The sequence below is a fragment of the Odocoileus virginianus genome, chromosome 9, assembly GCF_023699985.2.
Source record: "Odocoileus virginianus isolate 20LAN1187 ecotype Illinois chromosome 9, Ovbor_1.2, whole genome shotgun sequence".
In the NCBI taxonomy this organism is placed as follows: Eukaryota; Metazoa; Chordata; class Mammalia; order Artiodactyla; family Cervidae; genus Odocoileus; species Odocoileus virginianus.
The window spans coordinates 74,468,271-74,487,500 of NC_069682.1; the positions used below are offsets into that span (position 1 = coordinate 74,468,271).

A 19,230-nucleotide genomic window follows, 5' to 3' on the forward strand; every position below is an offset into this window, starting at 1 on the left:
CCCTGATAGGGTTTAGAACTAGGCTGGGAACGCAGTACATGCTCAATAATTTTAGCCTTTCTTATATTCCAAATAATAGAAACTAACATATATTTATTTTTTAAAAAGGCTGAAGCTGATCCAAATTACTGATTCACACTTATGGTTAGGGAAAAAATAACCAAAAATGACAGAATATGGAGAATATGATACATCAACAAATGTACTTTTCAACCAAGGCCATGTTTCATACTTAACATACAGGTTTATTTGTAGGTGGAACATTTCAGGAAGGATCCACAAACGTTGGTGGTCTATAAAAATATCTGCTTAGTCTCTAGAGGGTTAATTTTAAAACACAGAGGAGAAATCTGTCAATGTTCTTCAAAAGACATCTGTCGTCTAAACCAACAATTCTCATTTATAGCTTATGACACATATAGGCTAGAACACGGGCTTCCCAGGTGGCAGAGTAGTAAAGACTCTGCCTGCCAACGTAGGAGACGCAAGAGACCTGGGTTCGATCCCTGGGTTGGGAAGATCTCCTGGAGTAGGAAATGGTAACTCACTTCAGTACGCTTGCCTGGGAAATCCCACGGACAGAGGAGCCTGGCGGGCTACAGTCCACTGGGTCGCAGAGTCGGACACGACTGACACCACCACCACCATCATAGGATGTAACAGTCCCAGCTGTCTCGTATAGCCTAGTTTGAAACTAGTGGTTTTAATCAATTTATAGTCTGAATCAGTGAGAAGCACCAATGATAGTATGTGTTCAGCAAAAAACTCTGTACAGCTCTGCCAGAGCTAAAAAAACGTTAGCTTGAAAATGACTGAGATCAATGAAAGTTCATGAAATATAAATTTGTGGGATAAAAAACCTATGCACCCTTCGATCTACATTTTCAATTATCTACTGTGCCAAATACTAGGTATGCATTAATGATAGAAAATCAAAGAACATGCCTTTATATAAGACAGTAGAAGGTGGGCTACACTTTGATATTAGTTAGGTACCTACTGCTTAAATGTCTTTATTTTTTACCAATAACACAACTGCAAAAATGGGCGGAGTCTCTGGTTTAAAAAGAACCATCCACGATTTTGTATTTTGTAATTCAGCATTCGCCTATGCTTGTTAGATAGTCTTTATTGGTGTAAAATCTGGGTCATTTTACAAACACGTGTATTTCTGGGTCCCTCCAGAGTGTAAGCCTGTTCTCATTAGACTTTTCTTTCCCTGACCAAATTCTGTGACTTTTCCGAAGCATCCTTTGACAGCAGTTCATGCGAAGTTATCATCTTTAATGAAAAACGATGCCTGCTTATTCCAAGCCATTTGGTGCCCTCCTGTTAGGGGAGAAGGATCACACTGAATAAGGCTGAAGGTTTTTATTATCACATCGTAAATGAGCAAATGGCATCTGTCAATACAGAGGCCTGCGGGGCCTGGAAGAGGAAGCCACTCTGGGGGAGGCTTCCAGGGACAAAGCGGGTTTTTACTAACCTCCTGATCCAACATCTCTTTTCCTATTTTATTTTGCCTCATTCACTTGGCAGTCTCATAATGCCATTAAAACACCCAAACAGGAAGCTAGCAAACCGTTAGACTGCCCAGCCACCTCGTTACTGAACAGCAGTCAAGAGTTTGAATCCTAGACGATTTTTAGAGTTTTAAGCATGAGTGCGTCACCATCACGTGTGTTTTCACACTCGGAGCCCTGCCTGCTTTGGGTTGTCTTTAGAAGGTATTTCTTGCCAAGAATAACACAGCCTGTTTGCCGAAGTGTTAATTCTCACCAAGTTTTCATATTTGGGTCATAAACATCCTTCCTGACACTGGTAAAATGGCCAAGGTGTTTATGAGCCGCAAGAAATCTTCATGCCAAATGCATAAAAGCAGAAATGGAACTGTTCACATCCATCCTGGGAAGAGCCGTCCCGGTGTGGGGGGTGGGGGGGGGAGGGGGGTATCTAGAATGATTTCACTGGATGCGGTTACAGTGGAGGTCTCATAAAAATGTTTCATAAAAGGTGATAGTAATTCATGCGTAGAAAGGGGTGGGAGCGGCACACTCGGCCAGGAGGTCTGGAAGATGTACCCCCTGGGGGCTTTGTGCCAGGGTAGGGCAGGGATCTAGCTCAGGAACCGTCACTGCTCAGGTTCTGAAATTCTGACAGGTGGGACTTGTGTTTTCCAAAGAAATTTAGAGGCTGGGCATAAACTGAGTTCCTACTTCCACAGGAGTCAACAGCCACTGTGCAGATGTTTCACCCTAAAAACATTCACACTGCAGCAGATCTAAATTTGTTCCGATTACGGAAAGATGCCCATGATTGTTTTCCAAAGGCAAATTAAAAAAAACAGCATACACACTGAGAATAACCTGGAGAAAACATCCCAAACATCACAGTGGGTTTACGGAAAGATGTCCATGATTGTTTTCCAAAGGCAAATTAAAAAAAACAGCATACACACTGAAAATAACCTGGAGAAAACATCCCAAACATCACAGTGGGTTTGAATATTCTGCACACTGCATTTCTGTATTGATTGCATTTAAAAATTTTATTTATTTAGTTGCGCTGGGTCTTAGTTGCAGCATGTGGGATCTATTTCCCTGACCAGGGATTGAACTCAGGGCCCCCTGTATTGGGAACACAGAGCTTTAGCCACCAGACCACCAGAAAAGTCCTTTGGAAGTCCATTTTTAAAAAGAGCAATTAGAGATAAAATTGAGAAGAATTGATGCTTTTGAACTGCAAGGAGATCCAACCAGTCCATCCTAAAGGGAATCATTCCTGAATATTCATTGGAAGGACTGATGCTGAAGCTTCAATACTTTGGCCACCTGATGGGAAGAACTGACTCCTTGGAAAAGACCTTGATGCTGGGAAAGATTGAAGGGAGGGGGAGGAGGGGATGACAGAGGATGAGATGGTTGGATGGGATCACCGACTTGATGGACATGAGTTTGAGCAGGCTCCGGGAGGCGGTGATGGACAGTGAGGCCTGGCGTGCTGCAGTGCATGAGGTCGCAAAGAATTGGACACGACTGAGCGACTGAACTGAACTGAGAGATAAAATGTCATAGATCTACATCTAGAGACAAATTAAAGAACAGAAACAAGTGCATGTAAACACTGGTGAGTCTGAGGAAGGTCTGCAGTCTTCTGAACTGACTGTGCCGCTGTCCCTTTCCTGGTTTTGATAATGCGCTGTAGTTACGGGGGTGTCATCCCTGCGGAAAGCTGCGGGAAGCCAACGGACAGGTACCAGGGACCCTTCTGGACTATTTTCACACTTTCTGTGATCTATAATTAGTTCAGAATAAAAAGTTGAAACAGTCCAGCTATTAGTTTGTAAACGAAAAACGTAATGAAAAGACAAAGTGATTCATAAAACTGCTCACTGCATATTGTTGAAATTTATAGATATGGATGGCAGAGCAGAATGAATACACAGAATAGACCCAGCGAAATGGCTCACATATTCTCAGAGGAATAGTCAGAGGCTGCCAAAGCACTAACAGTGGTTACCTTAGACGGAAGCTTTTCAGTTGGCGGGTACTTCTTGGTACTTAATTTTTTGTTTTTTGTTTCTTTGGCCGAGTAGTACAGCTTGCAGGATCTCAGTTTTCTGGCCAAGAATTTAACCTGGGTCACCGCAGGAAAGCCTGGAATCCTAACCTCTAGACTACCTGGGAACTCCCGGTCCTTAATTTAAAAAAAAAAAATTATGACTATACATCACTTTTAACAGTGTTTGTTGTTTTCTCTCTTTTTTCCTTTCTTTTTGTCATGTACTTTTCTGAGGTTGATTCTTTCCCCAAACTTAAACATACACACACAAACACACACACACACATACATGCATACATAATTGTGTATGTTCAGTTCAGTTCAGGTCAGTCACTCAGTCGTGTCCAACTCTTTGCAACCCCATGAACTGCAGCACGCCAGGGCTCCCTGTCCATCACCAACTCCCAGAGCCTACCCAAACTCATGTCCATCGAGTCAGTGATGCCATCCAACCATCTCATCCTCTGTCCTCCCCTTCTCCTCCTGCCCTCAATCTTTCCCAGCATCAGGGTCTTTTCAAATGAGTCAGCTCTTTGCATCAGGTAGTCAAAGTATTGGAGTTTCAGTTTCAACATCAGTCCTTCCAGTGAACACCCAGGACTGATCTCTTTTAGGATGGACTGGTTGGATCTCCTGGCAGTCCAAGGGACTCTCGAGAGTCTTCTCCAACACCACAGTTCAAAAGCATCAATTCTTCGGTGCTCAGCTTTCTTTATAGTCCAACTCTCACATCCATACGTGACTATTGGAAAAATCATAGCCTTGACTAGACGGACCTTTGTTGGCAAAGTAATGTCTCTACTTTTTAATACGCTGTCTAGGTTGGTCATAACTTTCCTTCCAAGGAGCAAGCGTCTTTTAATTTTATGGCTGCAATCACCATCTGCAGTGATTTTGGAGCCCAAAAAAATAAAGTCAGCCACTGTTTCCCCAGGCATTTGCCATGAAGTGATGGGTTAGGGTTAGCTGGAATAAAGATTGCCGGGAGAAATATCAATAACTTCAGATATGCAGATGACACCACCCTTATGGCAGAAAGTGAAGAGGAAATAAAAGCCTGTTGATGACAGTGAAAGAGGAGAGTGAAAAAGTTGGCTTAAAGCTCAACATATGTGTATGTACATGCATTTAATTTTTGGCCTAGGCAAGTTCTTCTTCACTGCTAACTCTTCTGGGAAAATCTTTTCATGTGTGAAAATGGAAAAAAGACTATTATCTCATAGTTTGGGTCCAACTGTCAGTGTGATAAGGGGAAAGCTTGGCCTGATATGTTACACTTGACCTCTAAGGAGAAGAGAATTAGAAAATGCTGGGGACCTGCTGTGTGTCAGACTCCTTGCATCCTTTCTCTTAGTTACTCCTCAGTGCAAGCAAATGGGGTAGATATGTTTTTGGATAGTCTTTCAGCAGGTAAGGAAACAGGCATTGAGAGGATAGCAGAGCTCACACAGGTGGTAAGTGGAGGGGCTGGGATTTGAACCCAGAAAGTGTAGCTTGGGTATTTGCACTCTCAACCACTACTTTATTCAACCTCTGGATGGAGACTTAGGACATCACCGTCATCACAATGACTAATACATAATAAATGTACTTCTCCTTTTGGATTCTTAACCAGTACTACAACCAACACATAATAAAGGGCTCGGCGTCACAGACGGAGAATGTAATGAATGACTTAGCACCAGACAACTGAATCAGTGTTGTAATCAGAATTTCCTATGGCTCAAGAAGACAGTGCTGCCCCTCACTGGGTTGTATACAGGATGGGAAGGGGGTATATCAGGATGGAAGGAAGGACTTGAAGCTGCCAGATTCTTTCTGTAAACAGGGCTCCAGACAAGACAGACGGGCAAGAGCAGAAGTCTCGGGGGTCCTTCGGGAAGAAAGAGGAGCAGCATCTGGGGAAGGTGTCTGCAGGCTTCGAACCGGGGTCTCCTGCATTGCAGGCTGATTCTTTACCAGCTGAGCTGCCAGGGAAGCCCTGGATCGACCAGGAGGCTCCAAAGAAATGGTCGGGGCTGTGGCAGACTGAATAATCCCACCCCCCAAAGATGCCACACCCTAGTCCCTGAGACCTGTGGGTATGTTACCTCATGTGGCAAAAGGGACTGTGCACATATGCTTAAATTAAGAATCTTGAGAAAATCAAAGATGATCCCAGATTATCCAGGTGGACCAGTACAACTGCAAGGGCAGCAGCAAGCCAAATAAAGACGTAAAAGATGCGACGACAGATGCAAGAGGTGGGGTGGTGTGCGGAAGCCTCCAGGAGCCGAGGGACGCAGGCGCCCGCAGGAACGAGCCAAGGCGAAGGACAAGCGCTTCTACTGGGGCCTCCAGAGGGGGCCAGCCTTGCTGCGTGGCCCTGACTTCAGTCCGGGGAGAAGGATGTTGGCTTCTGGTCTTCAGAACCGTAAGGTAACAGACTTCTGTTGTTTCAAATCACTGAAGTTTGTAGTAATTTGTCAGAGCAGCAATAGGAAATTAATACAGGGAATATGAGTGCTACTCAGTCCCAAAGGAAACTGAAAATGTTGGGGGTGTTCATTGCAAGGATCGATGCTGAAGCTGAAACTCCAATGCGTGGGCTACCTGATGAAAAAAGTTGACTCACTGGAAAAAGACCCTGATGCTGGGAAAGATTGAGGGCAGGAGGAGAAAAGGGTGACTGAGGATGAGATGATTGGATGGCATTAACGATTCAATGCACACGAGTTTGAGCAAACTCTGGGAGATAGTGAAGGACAAGGAAGCCTGGCGTGCCGCAGTCCATGGGGTCGCAGAGTCAGACAGGACTGAGTGACTGGACAACAACAATAATGAGCGCTACTGGCTTTAAATGGACCCCTCTTCAATTGTTATTTATTTATTTTTAAAGGTCCATTTTATGATATGTGTGTGCATGTGTGTGTGTTCTGTTGTGTCTGACTCTTTGCAACCCCATACACTATAGCCTGTGAGGCTCCTCTGTTCATGGGATTTTCCAGGCAAGAACACTGGAGTGGACTGCCATTTTCTCCTCCAGGTAATTGTTTTAGATAGGAAAAAAAAAAAGATAATAATTCTTTGTAAACTAATTAATTTTTGTTGCCTTATTGTGCTTTTTAAGTGTGTCTTTGTGTGTTGACTGAGCTGCATGGAGTCCTTGATTTTATTTGGATTAAGTGTTGGAATCAAGATTGCCAGAGAAATCAAGCTGGAATCAAGATTGCCGGGAGAAATATCAATAACCTCAGATATGCAGATGACACCACCCTTATGGCAGAAAGTAAAGAAGAACTAAAGAGCCTCTTGATAAAAGTGAAAGAGGATAGTGAAAAAATTGGCTTAAAACTCAACATTCAGAAAACTAAGATCATGGCATCTGGTCTCATCAATTCATGGGAAATAGATCGAAAGACAGTGGAAAAAGTGACAGACTTTAGTTTTGGGGCTCCAAAATCACTGCAGATGGTGACTGCAGCCATGAAATTAAAAGACACTTGCTCCATGGAAGAAAAGCTATGACCAAGCTAGACAGCATGTTAAAAAGCAGAGACATTACTTTGCCAACAAAGGTCTGTTTAGTCAAAGCTATGATTCTTCCAGTAGTCATGTGTGGATGTGAGAGTTGGATCATAAAGAAAGCTGAGGGCCGAAGAATTGATGCCTTTGAACTGTGGTGTTGGAGAAGACTCTTGAGAGTTCCTTGGACTGCAAGGAGATCCAACCAGTCCATCCTCAAGGAGATCAGTCCTGAATATTCATTGGAAGGACTGATGCTGAAGCTGAAACTCCAATACTTTGGCCACCTGATGCAAAGAACTGATTCATTGGAAAAGACCCTGATGCTGGGAAAGATTGAAGGCGGGAGAAGAAGGGGATGACAGAGGATGAGATGGTTGGATGGTATCACCTACTCAATGGACATCAACTTGAGCAAACTTTGGGAATTGGTGATGGACAGGGAGGCCTGGTGTGCTGCAGTCCATGGGGTCACAAAGAGTCGGATGTGACTGGACTGAACTGAACTGAACTGAATTAATCATTAGTGGTAAAAACCCAAGAGCTGAATCTACTTCACAGAATGGAAAACCATGGCACAGTCAGACTCAAGCTTCTCTAAAGAACCAGAGTTGGAAGCTGTATGCACATTGCAAAATTTCACCCTCCCCACTATGTTAATGGATACAGAGTCCAATATAGTAAGTCTATAAGGATACAAGGGCAAAAATCAGGCATTTTTGCGGGTGTGTACTGAGTTGCTTCAGTTCTGTCTGACTCTTTGCGACACTACGGACTATATTTAGCCCTCCAGGTTTCTCTGTCCACGGGATTCTCCAGGCAAGAATACTGGAGTGGGTTGCCACACCATCCTCCAGGGGATCTTCTTGACCCAGGGAATGAACTCACGTCTTCTTGACCCACCACTGACTGGTGGGTTCTTTATCACTAGCGCCATCTGGGAAGCCCATTTTTGCAGGTAGGAGAGGGCAAAGGTACAATATAAAGGGAGGGTTATTTTCTTTAAAAAAAAAAAAAAACTTTATGTAAAAAGGTACATACTCTTGTAGACACATTTTAAAATACAGATAAAAAGAAGAAAAAGAAATTCACTTGTGAGAATATAAAACAGATAATTTCTGTTGGCAAAAATGATGTCAGTGTATTTTCTATGGCTAAATATACTTACATAGGTTCACCAAAAAGTGATCACACAGCACAAACCACTTTGTGACGGCTTGGTGCACAAAATCATCACGAACATCTTTCCATGTCAATAAATAAATTTCCTTAAAGCCGGCTTCCAAAGAATGTTAAGAGGTATTGGAAGACGTTCCGGAGGGAGATGGCCTGGCAAGTCTGGGTGAGAGGAATTTGGGGAACATTTCTCAGATGCTTTGATATGACAGTAACAATGGACAGGTCTCAAAGGGCTGCACAATAGGATGTTTTTCCACTCTATCTTACCACGGGACTGTCCATCCCCGCCTCAACATTTTTTAAAGTTGAGAATAAATGTACATAAATTAACCATTTTGAAGTGAACCATCCAGTGGTATGTAGTGCATTCACAATGTGCAACCACCATCTCTCTCAAGTTCCAAAACGTCTTCATCACTCCAAAATAAAACCCTGTATTCATGAAACAACTGAATCTTCCTTATCCTGGCATCAGGAGCTTCCTGGTTCTTTCAGGTATTTGTTGAATGAATAAATAAAGATAGGGTTTAAGACTATAATAACAACTCTTGAGACTTTGATCTGCAAGGCTACCTATTTACAAGAAGACAAAAGCCTGCGATATAAATCCACACTCAGTGATAATCCAAGAGGGTCATCTCTCAAGTCCCAGGGAAATAGAGAATCTGCTAAGATCTGGTTTGTTATCACGATAGCTCAACCAAAACAATATGCTTATGCAAATTATTTAAGCATAACAAGAACATTTCCAAAGCATTCTGGCATATTAGAAACATTTGAAAAACGGCACCTAACATCTAAGGATCCTCTGCTCATAAACAGCCAGAAAGGAGTCATCTTGCATCTCTTTTTTAAAAAGGTTACTTTATGCAAGAAGTCGGGAGATGAAATTCTCCAGGTGATACTCCACAACCAGTGGTATAAATCTAATATTTGGAATTTGGAATGAGAATGAAAAAAACTTCAACCAGAAAGAGTTAAAAGCGGTCTCCTCTGAGGAATGGGCCTGGGGCAGGGCAGGGCAGTCTGGCTTTTCATTAGCCCTTCTGTTGCTGATTAATTTTTAACCCCCGGCAATGAATTCTTCCATTTAAAACAAAAAAAAAAATTTTTTTTTTTTAACAAATAGGTATTTCTGGATGCTAACAATGGTAATAGGTAATCTTTCATTAGAGAAGTACAGGAGATCTAGCCAAATTTTACTCCAACGTGAAGACAAGAGAACATATTGATAAAATATTTCCAGAATGACACACAACAGGTGAGAAGGCTGGTTCCTAACCAGGGAGGGGGACAGAAAAGCAAGAAGGCCTTTCACTGGGCATTTTTTATACTTAAAGTTTTTGAAAGATGCAAATGTATCACATGTAAAATATAAATGTCTTGGGAAGAAGAAAAGCAAGAGTTTTATTTTCGGCGACTCATTTTCACTGCTATAAATGTATGAAGATGGATAAAACTTACTATAATGAATCTTAAAATTGGATTATTCAAAGCAAATATAGCCAAATGTCAACTGCAAAGGAATCCAGATAAGGATTGGTCAGTTAAGTTCAGTCGCTCAGTCGTGTCCAATTTTTTGTGACCCCATGGACTGCAGCATGCCAGGCCTCCCTGTCCATCACCAACTCCCGGAGTTTACTCAAGCTCACATCCACTGAGTTGATCACGCCGTCTAACCATCTCATCCTCTCTCCTTCCTTTCTCCTCCTGCCGTCAATCTTTTCCAGCATACACAATTCATTTAACTATTCATGGAATTAAAAAATCATTTTTCAATAGAAGTTTGAGGGAAAGTATTATAAAATTAAAACACAGTGGTAAACACTTGAGAGGCTTAAAAAAAAATCCTGGTGCTTAGGTAACATCCTGGAACAATAAAATTGAAATCTCTGGGGAAGCAGCAGCCTTTAATATTTTTTTAAAAAAATTCCCAGATGATTTCAACGTCCAGCAAGGTTGAAACCACTGCTCTAGAGAATCTCAAAGAATCCTTCTTTGCTTCAACTTTCTCTAACCTTTTAATTTCCTATGTTGGCAAAATAGCTCCAAAACACCCAGAGTAATTTCTAGCCGATTTTCTAAATAAATAATCTTTAAAGAAATGAAAAACATAAAATTATATACTAGGAGCAGGGAAGTATTGTTTGCTTTCAGGAAACAAATAGCATATTCTCTGAGACGCCATACAATGCTGACACATACTTGGCTTGCAGAATACCGAAGGTACCCTGTGTTTTTATAATTTTATTTGAACTATTGAGTTTGATAAAGTTCCCTTCTCACCCTGTTCCACACTTGGTGACTTCAAAGAGGGGATAGGGTCAGTTCAGCTCCACAGGTGAGAAGAGAAAGTTCTAGATCTTTCAATATATTGGGGAAGCTGGACTGTTAGGACAGTTTTAGCGGCAAATAATGGAAAATCCAGCTCAGCAGGGCTCGGGCAGTCTTGATGAACAGTCTGTCAAGGAGTCTGTCTCCGGCTGTTTCTAGTGGAGGTGACTTAGTGCGGGAGCCAGGTTTCCCCGTTCTCCCTTCCAGGTCCAACCACAGCTTGTCTTCCTGGGCCGCTCCCACCACGGCCCCACGACCGCTGCAGAGTTCTTAACCCAGGGAGACCGTGATTCCAGAGGCAAGAGGAAAAGCCCCTGCCTTCCAGCCCTCTTTAAGGTGAGCAAAACCCTCCCCGAGAGGCCTCTCGGCTGGAGGCCCTTCATCTTTTTGTCCAAAGTGGTGTCATGTACCTATTTCTAAACCTTGACATGGCGAAACAAAATGAGACACCATAGTGGGCTCACAGTCATAAGAACACCGTGTGCGCGTGTGCGCGCGCGCGCACGCACACACACACACACACACACACACACACACACACCCAAGCATCTAAAGTGAATATAAAAGACTTTTTTTCTTTTTTTGACACACCTCACAGCTTCTGGAATCTTAGCTCCCTGACCAGCAATTAAGCCTGGGCCTGGCAGTGAGAGCACTGATCTCTAACCACTGGACCGCCAGGGAACTCCGCAAAAGACTTTAATTCTAGTGTATTCTGATTTGGAAACAGTTTCCCTTTGCAATTAGTGAGTTAAAATACACACAACATATGCTTCTCAGAAGTCCTCGATAATAAGTCCAAGTGGGAATTTAGTATTTGATAAAGACTGCCTTTCAGATCTGTAGAAGCGAAGATGAGTTACTAAAATAAAAGGTGGCTATCTAGAAAAAAATGTGAAGTTGGAACTGTTCTTGGATCACGTGCGTGCGTGCGTGCGTGCGTGCTCAGTCACCTGAGTCGTGTCTGACTCTTTGTGACCCCATGGACTGTAGCCCGCCAGGCTCCTCTGTCCGTGGGCTTCTCCAGGCAAGAATTCTGGAGTGGGTTGCCACTTCCTTCTCCAGGGGATCTCCCTGACCCAGGGACAGAATCCTTGTCAAGATCCCAAAAGTAGCAGAGCAATTATGCCGACTGCCACAACTAGAGAAGCCCGCGCTGCCGTGAAGACCCAGCTCAGCCAAAGTAAATAAATTAACTGAAAGCTTCCCTTGGCCATTATGTGGATAGTGCTTAAAAACAACGACAAAACCAAAGTGGATTAATTGGAACAATTATTTCCCAGAAGAGAGTCAAGGCATCTATCTGACAGCTTTTAAATTTTTTTCTTCTGTTTTGTTTGAAATAAAAATTCGCAATCTAAGAACAAAACCACAACTTTTGATGGCTTGTTCTTTTTGACATAAAAGTTAATAAAGCCTAAAACAGCATGCCTGAGCCCATTTGAGAACACCCCATGTACAGCTGTGCCGCTTCTTACTGCGCTTTCCAGATTTAACCCACAAGGGTCTTTGTTTCATTGTGTTTGTGTTATTTTGAAGGGACAGAAGTAATAGCCAACATCTCAACAAAGTCCATTCCTCATGCTGTCTCTCACTTCTGTCTTCCCGTGACCCAATAAACAACCAAACCCGACAGTGATGGTTAAAAGCCAGTGCAAACTGAGATTGGGCAATTTAGGGCTTCTTACTCACACAGGCTTTATCTTTGCAAAGCTGTGACATTAAATCCCACTTATCCCTATCAAATGTGGACATCCAGCCATAGATACAAGTTATCTTTTTTTCTCCCCTCACTGTCTATACTCCCCTACCCAACTTTGCATTAAGAAAACAATCGACAGACTAGCGTATGGAAAACAACGCTTTTGTGCTCCTCAGAAAGACCAGTTCCTCCTCTGGGCTCACCAGAGCTGCTAGAACAAGAGCTCCACTGTCCCTTTCGGAAGAGAATAATAGAAACCTTAAATGAAATCTGCAGGTCACTGGACCGCTTAGGAAACAGGGAGGTGGATGTTGCAGCTGTTAGTATGTGGCATGTCATCCACACTCATATTTCCAGAGGAAATGGTGAGGATTTCCGACGTCCAAGGAAGTTGTGCAATAGTGGTTTCCTCATTTCAGGCTTCTGACTCTGTGCCATACCAAAGAACCCACCATTTATGCTTTATCCAAAACCAAGATATAAGTAAGTAACAAATAATGATCAGCGTCGTAACAGTGAGCATCACGGCAGCTACCATTTCCTGAATGTGTTTAACCCCACCATGGCCCTGTAAGGAGGCATGACTATTATGCCCATTCTATAGATGAACAAACTGAGGCTCAGAGAAGGAAAGTAGCTTTTTCAGGAAGTGTTTTTAAAATCTGGATCATTTGGGAAACTACTTCCTCTCTCTCTCTTTCTTTCTTTTAAACTATTTATTTATTTGGCTGTGCCAGGTCTTATGGCACACAGGATCCAAATCCCTGACCAGAGGTCAAACCAGGGCTCCCTGTACTGGGGGCTCAGAGTCTTTAACCACGGACCCCCAGGGAAATCCTGAAGTTTCTTTCTTGAACAGGGCACTCTCCTGCTTTTCATCTTTCATAGACTCTTCTTTTTTTTTTTTTTGAAATGTTAAAAAAAAAACTACCATGTTTTTAATTATATAATAAATATTACTGCAGATTATAAACTGGTACATAACAAATTTTTCACAACAATGAGACTATCTGCTGGCTTAGTTTCCAGAAATGGAATACCTGGATCAAAGATACCTGATTAACTTCGGCAAATATTGCCAAATTGCCTATCCATCAACAGGAGAGGGGCTTCGCTGGCAGTCCAGTGGCTGAGACTCTGCACTCTCAATGCGGGGGGCCCGGGTTCCATGCGTTCTCCAACTCTGCCCCCCACCTTTTTGCTGCTGTTGTTTCACTGCTAAGTCATGTTCAACTCTTTGTGACCTCATGGACTGTAGCCCACCAGGCTCCTCTGTCCATGGGATTCTCCAGGAAGAATACTGGAGTGGGTGGCCATTTCCTTCTCCAGGGGATCGTCCCGACCCAGGGATCAAACCCATGTCTGCTGCCTTGGCAGCATTGCCTTGGCTTGGATTCTTTCCACTGAGCCACCAGGGAAGCTCCCTCCCCGCCCCCCAGTCCTTCTCAAACATCGGTCAGACCGCGTCACCCTCCTGCTTGCACCCTCCACGGGCTGCTCGTGGCAGAGTCCTGGGTGATGGACCATGAGGCTCTAAGCCTGACTATGGAAAGGCACTGGTGGAGGGAGATGGGGCTGCAAGAAGTAGAAAGGGGTGAAACAAACCCGCTCCGTCTGCAGAGGCGCAGGCTGCTGATGCCTCAGTGGACTGGAGACTGTCCCCTGGGCAGCCCAGGGGCCCTGAGCTGAGATGGCAGGGCCATGCTGTGAAGGAGCCTGGGTCCCTGAGTCAAACCCATATGGAACACCTGGATTGAATGGAGGTAGACAGTTCAGTTCAGTCGCTCAGTTGTGTCTGACTCTTTGCGACCCCATGGACTGCAGCACGCCAGGCCTCCCTGTCCATCACCAAGTCCCGGAGTCCACCCAAACCCATGTCCATCAAGTCGGTGATGCCATCCAGCCATCTCATCCTCTGTCGTCCCCTTCTCCTCCTGTCTCCAATCTTTCCCAGCATCAGGGTCTTTTCCAATGAGTCAGCTCTTCGCATCAGGTGGCCAAAGTATTGGAGTTTCAGCTTCAGCATCAGTCCTTACAATGAACATTCAGGACTGATTTCCTCTAGGATGGACTGGCTGGATCTCTTTGCAGTCCAAGGGACTCTCAAGAATCTTCTCCAACACCACAGTTCAAAAGCATCAATTCTTTGGCGCTCAGCTTTCTTTATAGTCTAATTCTCACATCCATACATGGCCACTGGAAAAACCATAGCCTTGACTAGGTGGACCCCCAGAAAATCCATGAACTTGTATGAACTTGCCTTTTGGGATTCATTCCTCCTGAGTTCTCACAATTGAAATCCCAACAGACAGTCCACGTGGGGAAACCCTTCCGTCCTCTGTCCTTGCCCAAACACTTACCACACGCCAGAGTGAGTGAGTGAGTCTTAGAGGAGAGATATCCCTGGGACTTTTGTAGTCGAGCCTGGGCTTCCCTGAGGCAGAGGGAAGTCAAGATCAGGAAACATCATCCAGGGCTCACTGCGCTCCGACATGCTCACGTGTGCAGAGAAGGGGGTAGGGCCTGGCACCGTGTGACCCCCTGGCTTTGCTCCGTAACCACGTCCACTCCCTGAATGTCCTGGGCAGGTGTTACCACGATCTGTGCAGGGAGCAGGGCAGTCAGGGAGCACGACTTTCTAAAACCTGCAGGACCTCCCCAGCCTCAGCCCTAAGGGTGGTTCGCCCTCGTTGCCAGGCAACTGGTGTCACAGAGGCAGAGTACCCACAGGGTTCCGTGTGGTCAGTTATGGCCCATGGGACACTGGAGATCAGAGGCAGAGCTGGGATGCCCGTGGGATCAGCAAGGGCCTGCTGCCTGTCTGCAGAATGTCTTCACCGCTGGGTCTGTGGGATGCTCTCCTGCTGGTCTCTGCGGCCTTGAGAGGAGTCCCAGGTCCCTGGGGGTTTCCTTGGGAGATCCCGCTGTGTGCGGCGATGGCGCTTTTCACAGTCAAGAGCCGAAGCACTCTAAGAAGAGAGGCAGAGCTGGCCAAGAGGTGTTCTGCCCGCGCTGAGATCTACAGGAAAGTCAGGGAGAAGACTGGACTCATGGCACAAGCCTATGAAGGCCTCAAGACGCCCGTGGTGGTGGCCAGTGCTCCCACCTTGCAAATCCTGTGCTTGGAGGTCCTCAACAAAAACCCAAGCGGATCATCTCTTGAGGACAGGAAAGACCTCCTTGAAAAAGTACAGAAAAGTGAGCCCTGCTCCCAACTTTCGTTTCATGGGCTGATGATGGCTCGTCTCCAAGGACAGATACGGTCCCTTGGAGACCTGGCGGAATCCCACCAATTCCAGGTGACCGAGGCAAAAAACATCTTGAAAGCCTCTCAGGACAAGGTGTGGCATCTCCGGGACCAACTAAGGAGGGATGGTTTGAATGGAAACAGTCATCTTAAGCAACGTCTCAAACTGCTCTCCTGAGAAATGGAGGGATGGAGGCGCAGGACACAGGGCCTAAACGGACGAAAAGGTGTGCTGGAACGCTCCAACGCGCAAATGCAGCGGCTGCGGGGTGATAAAAGGAGCCAGCTGAAGTCACTCGTCGAAATTACGCTGAAGACCAGATATCGGCCTGACCTCTCGAGAGAGGGTCCCGTTGAGAGGAGCAACTTGGAAGTGGGAGAAAACGGAGGCACAAAGTGCGCGTCCCCCAGAGCGCCTGTCGGAAGCGGATCTGAAGGGTCTCATTCATGCTCTTAACTTAAAAGTGTCCTTTAAAAGGAAGAAGAAAGAAAAAGAAGAAATGTCCAGAAAACTGTATGAAAAAAATCAAACCAATGAAGAGCGAGTGGGACAAAGAGAACGTCTCAAATCCGAGCAAGCCTCCTCGCGGTCTGAAAACGCACAGCTGGAGAGGCAGACTCAGAACCTTCGGCAGAAACTTGAAATGCTGCCTGAATGACGTCAGGAGCAGGTCAAGCAGCTACTGAGGAAGTCAACGGAGGCCGCAACATGCCGCCTGGAGACGGAGGAGATGTCCCCAAGCCTACGGAAGCCTGGACTGCGCCAGTCAGAAGAGCCGCCTCTACGAGAAGACGGCCGAGAACACAGAGAACTGCAGAGAGCCACGTCCTCCTGCCGAAGCGAGCTCCTCGCAGGAGGAGAGAGCCCGGGAACGGTGGGCGGAGGCGCTGTACACCGAGAGGCGCTCCACGAGCTGCGGAAGCGGAACCACCGCTTCAGGCAGGTACTGGCCAGCCTCCAGCGCAAGCTGCAGCCTTTCCCCGGCGGACCGTCTGTTCCTGCTGCATCAGGGTACCCGCCGGGTCCGCAGGCTCCCCGGGAAGCTGGAAGGTCACGCTGGAAGGTCACGCTGGCAGGGCTCAGGGCTCCAGGCTCACGTGCACGTTTGACGCTGCTTCCAAGCAGCCGGCGCTGGAAGACCCCACCCACAGCCACGCCCGGACATGTGCCTGAGTCCTGTCCATAAAAGGAATTTTGATTTATCTCTTTCCGGTCTAACGGCTGTGTTTAGTTGATGCTGACTGCTCATATTCAAGTTTTATGGCATTAGAATGCCTAGGTAGTATTTTTTCAACTGGAGAGTCCGCGTGCCACAAGAGAGAGCCAGCACAGGCAAAATTAAACATAAATAAGCAAATGAATAAATGAAATAATTCTCTTTCTACATACTTAAGTGGAAAAAAAAAAAAACGAATACAGACCAATTTGAATAGTAGGCTACCATTGGTGGGAAAGCGATGCTTTTATACTTCATCTTATACTTAGATAAACTTATGATATATGTTCATATTATATATACACACACAGACTTCCTTGAGTATGCTTAAGATGTATCTAGTAAGATGCACATACCTGGAGGAGGGCATGGCAATCCCTTACCTTGGAGAATCCCATGGACAGAGGAGCCTGGCGGGCTACAGAGACCACGGGGTCACGAGTCAGACATGACTTAGTGACCAAGCCCCCACCACATACCCTGGGCCAAGTCTCTTTACTTTATTGTTTATTTACCAAACAAGAGGGTTAGTTATGTATTTTTAAAACTCTAGTGATTGCCTCCTGACAAATTTAAGACTCAGCTAACTTTAAAAAATGATCCACGTACCAAAATGACTGCTGCTGCTGCGAAGTCGCTTCAGTCGTGTCCGACGCTGTGTGACCCCATAGACGGCAGCCCACCAGGCTCCCCCGTCCCTGGGAGTCTCCAGGCAAGAACACCGGAGCGGGTTGCCATTTCCTTCTCCAGTGCATGAAAGTGAAAAGTGAAAGTGAAGTCGCTCATTCATGTCCAACTCTTAGCGACCCCATGGACTGCAGCCTACCACGCTCCTTTGTCCATGGGATTTTCCAGGCAAGAACACTGGAGTGGGCTGCCATTGCCTTCTCCGACCAAAATGACTAGTGAAGGTCAGTTGTTGAGTCAACTATAGAACTTGGCTTAGGAACCCAAGAACCAAAGTGAAATCAGATACCTTCAGAACGGATGTACAGTTCTGTACAGATACTGTAACAGATATCACAGTTCTCTGAAATCTTAAGTCAAAAGAGAAAATAAGAGATTAACTTATTTCTAATTTACTTCAGACTCAAGCATATAGATGCATGACTTTTCTTAGCAATTAAAATATTTTTTTGGACAATCGAGAAAGAAAAGTAATGGCAGAAAGAACAAAGGATGAACACACAAAAATTTACATGTGAGGATATTTTTTGCATCACTTTTTCGCAATTGGGAAACCCTGGAAGAAACTTAAGTGGCTGCCAAAAATGAAATGGTTGTAGACATTATGGCACAGCCAACTCACAGACCACTGATGCATAAATGAAAAAGAGTGAGGTTGGCTTATGCGTGCCAGTGGAATGATTGGCAAATGAAACTGCCAAGATCAAGGAAGTATACACAAGTTTTGGCAAAATTAGCTTTAAAAACACCACCACTAAATATATGTATTGTTATTGTTTAGTCACTAAGGTGTGTCCCACTGTTTGCAACCCCACGAACTGTGGCCCATCCGCCAGGCTCCTCTGTCCGTGGGATTTCCCAGGCGAGAATACTGGAGTGGGTTGCCGTTTCCTTAAATAAGTATATAGATCTGTGCCTTTATGCCTGCCTATGGACAACTATGTTCCCACAAGGGACACAGAGAAACACACCGGAGGGAGGAGGGAGTGACCCAATGTCAGAAGCACAGCAGCAGTGGAAGATTCACTTTATAAACTATCACAACACTGGGCTCTTCCACCTAAAGGCACGCCTCCTGTGTGCCTACGAGTGTTCTCGCTGCCGCAGAAGCACATGCCGGCCGATGACATTAAAGTCAGATGCTTTCACCATCAACATATTTCACTCTTCTAAAAAATAACCTGGTGATTTAAAATTCATCCTTAATCGAAACAGCCAGCCAGCCCATGTGTGGCTCATTCATTTCCCCCAGAAAACAGTGAATAAACACAGCAGGGTATAAATGCATACGTCTGGAGAAGATGAACTTTTACCAGTTCTGTCTTTTCAGAATTCTAAAGTGAGGACCTTACCAATTTCTTTGACCTTTTTTCTTCCCCCTGTTCGGATGCTTGGCGGTGACAAGGCATTGAATTTCCAGTTTGTCACTAACGCCATAGGCTTTATTATGCCTTTGAACAGAAGCTGGGCTTAAAAAGAAAAGTTTTTCTTAATAAGTAGCTGTTCATCCTTTGATATGCACATCTGGATCCCTCGTCTTATCTCGGGCATGCTAATGCTGCTTCCTGCAGATAATGATAAAAGAACAACTCAAAATAACAAAAAAGGAATAAAATGTGCCAGATGCCTAAAAAATAAGGCGGACAATGCATATAAAAGCAACTGGTTTTTCAATTCCGGAGAATAAACTCTAACCAACAATTGAAGCAATCATTTTAGTGGTCAATTGATGCAAGAATTTTTTTTTTTTAAGGGATTAGGAAGGAAAAAAAAAAAAGCAAACATTAGCTGACAGCCAC

At 44.8% G+C, this 19,230-nt stretch overlaps 1 long non-coding RNA gene across 1 annotated transcript; it reads right to left on the reverse strand.

Moving 5' to 3' along the window:
* Positions 1-887: 887 nt before the first annotated feature.
* LOC110134432 (uncharacterized) lies at positions 888-15,616 on the reverse strand. The gene is made up of 3 exons (XR_002313066.2): positions 14,641-15,616; positions 3,520-3,696; positions 888-1,329 (listed from the first exon to the last, which is right to left on the reverse strand). It is a non-coding gene; the product is annotated as an uncharacterized lncRNA (long non-coding RNA).
* Positions 15,617-19,230: the final 3,614 nt, after the last annotated feature.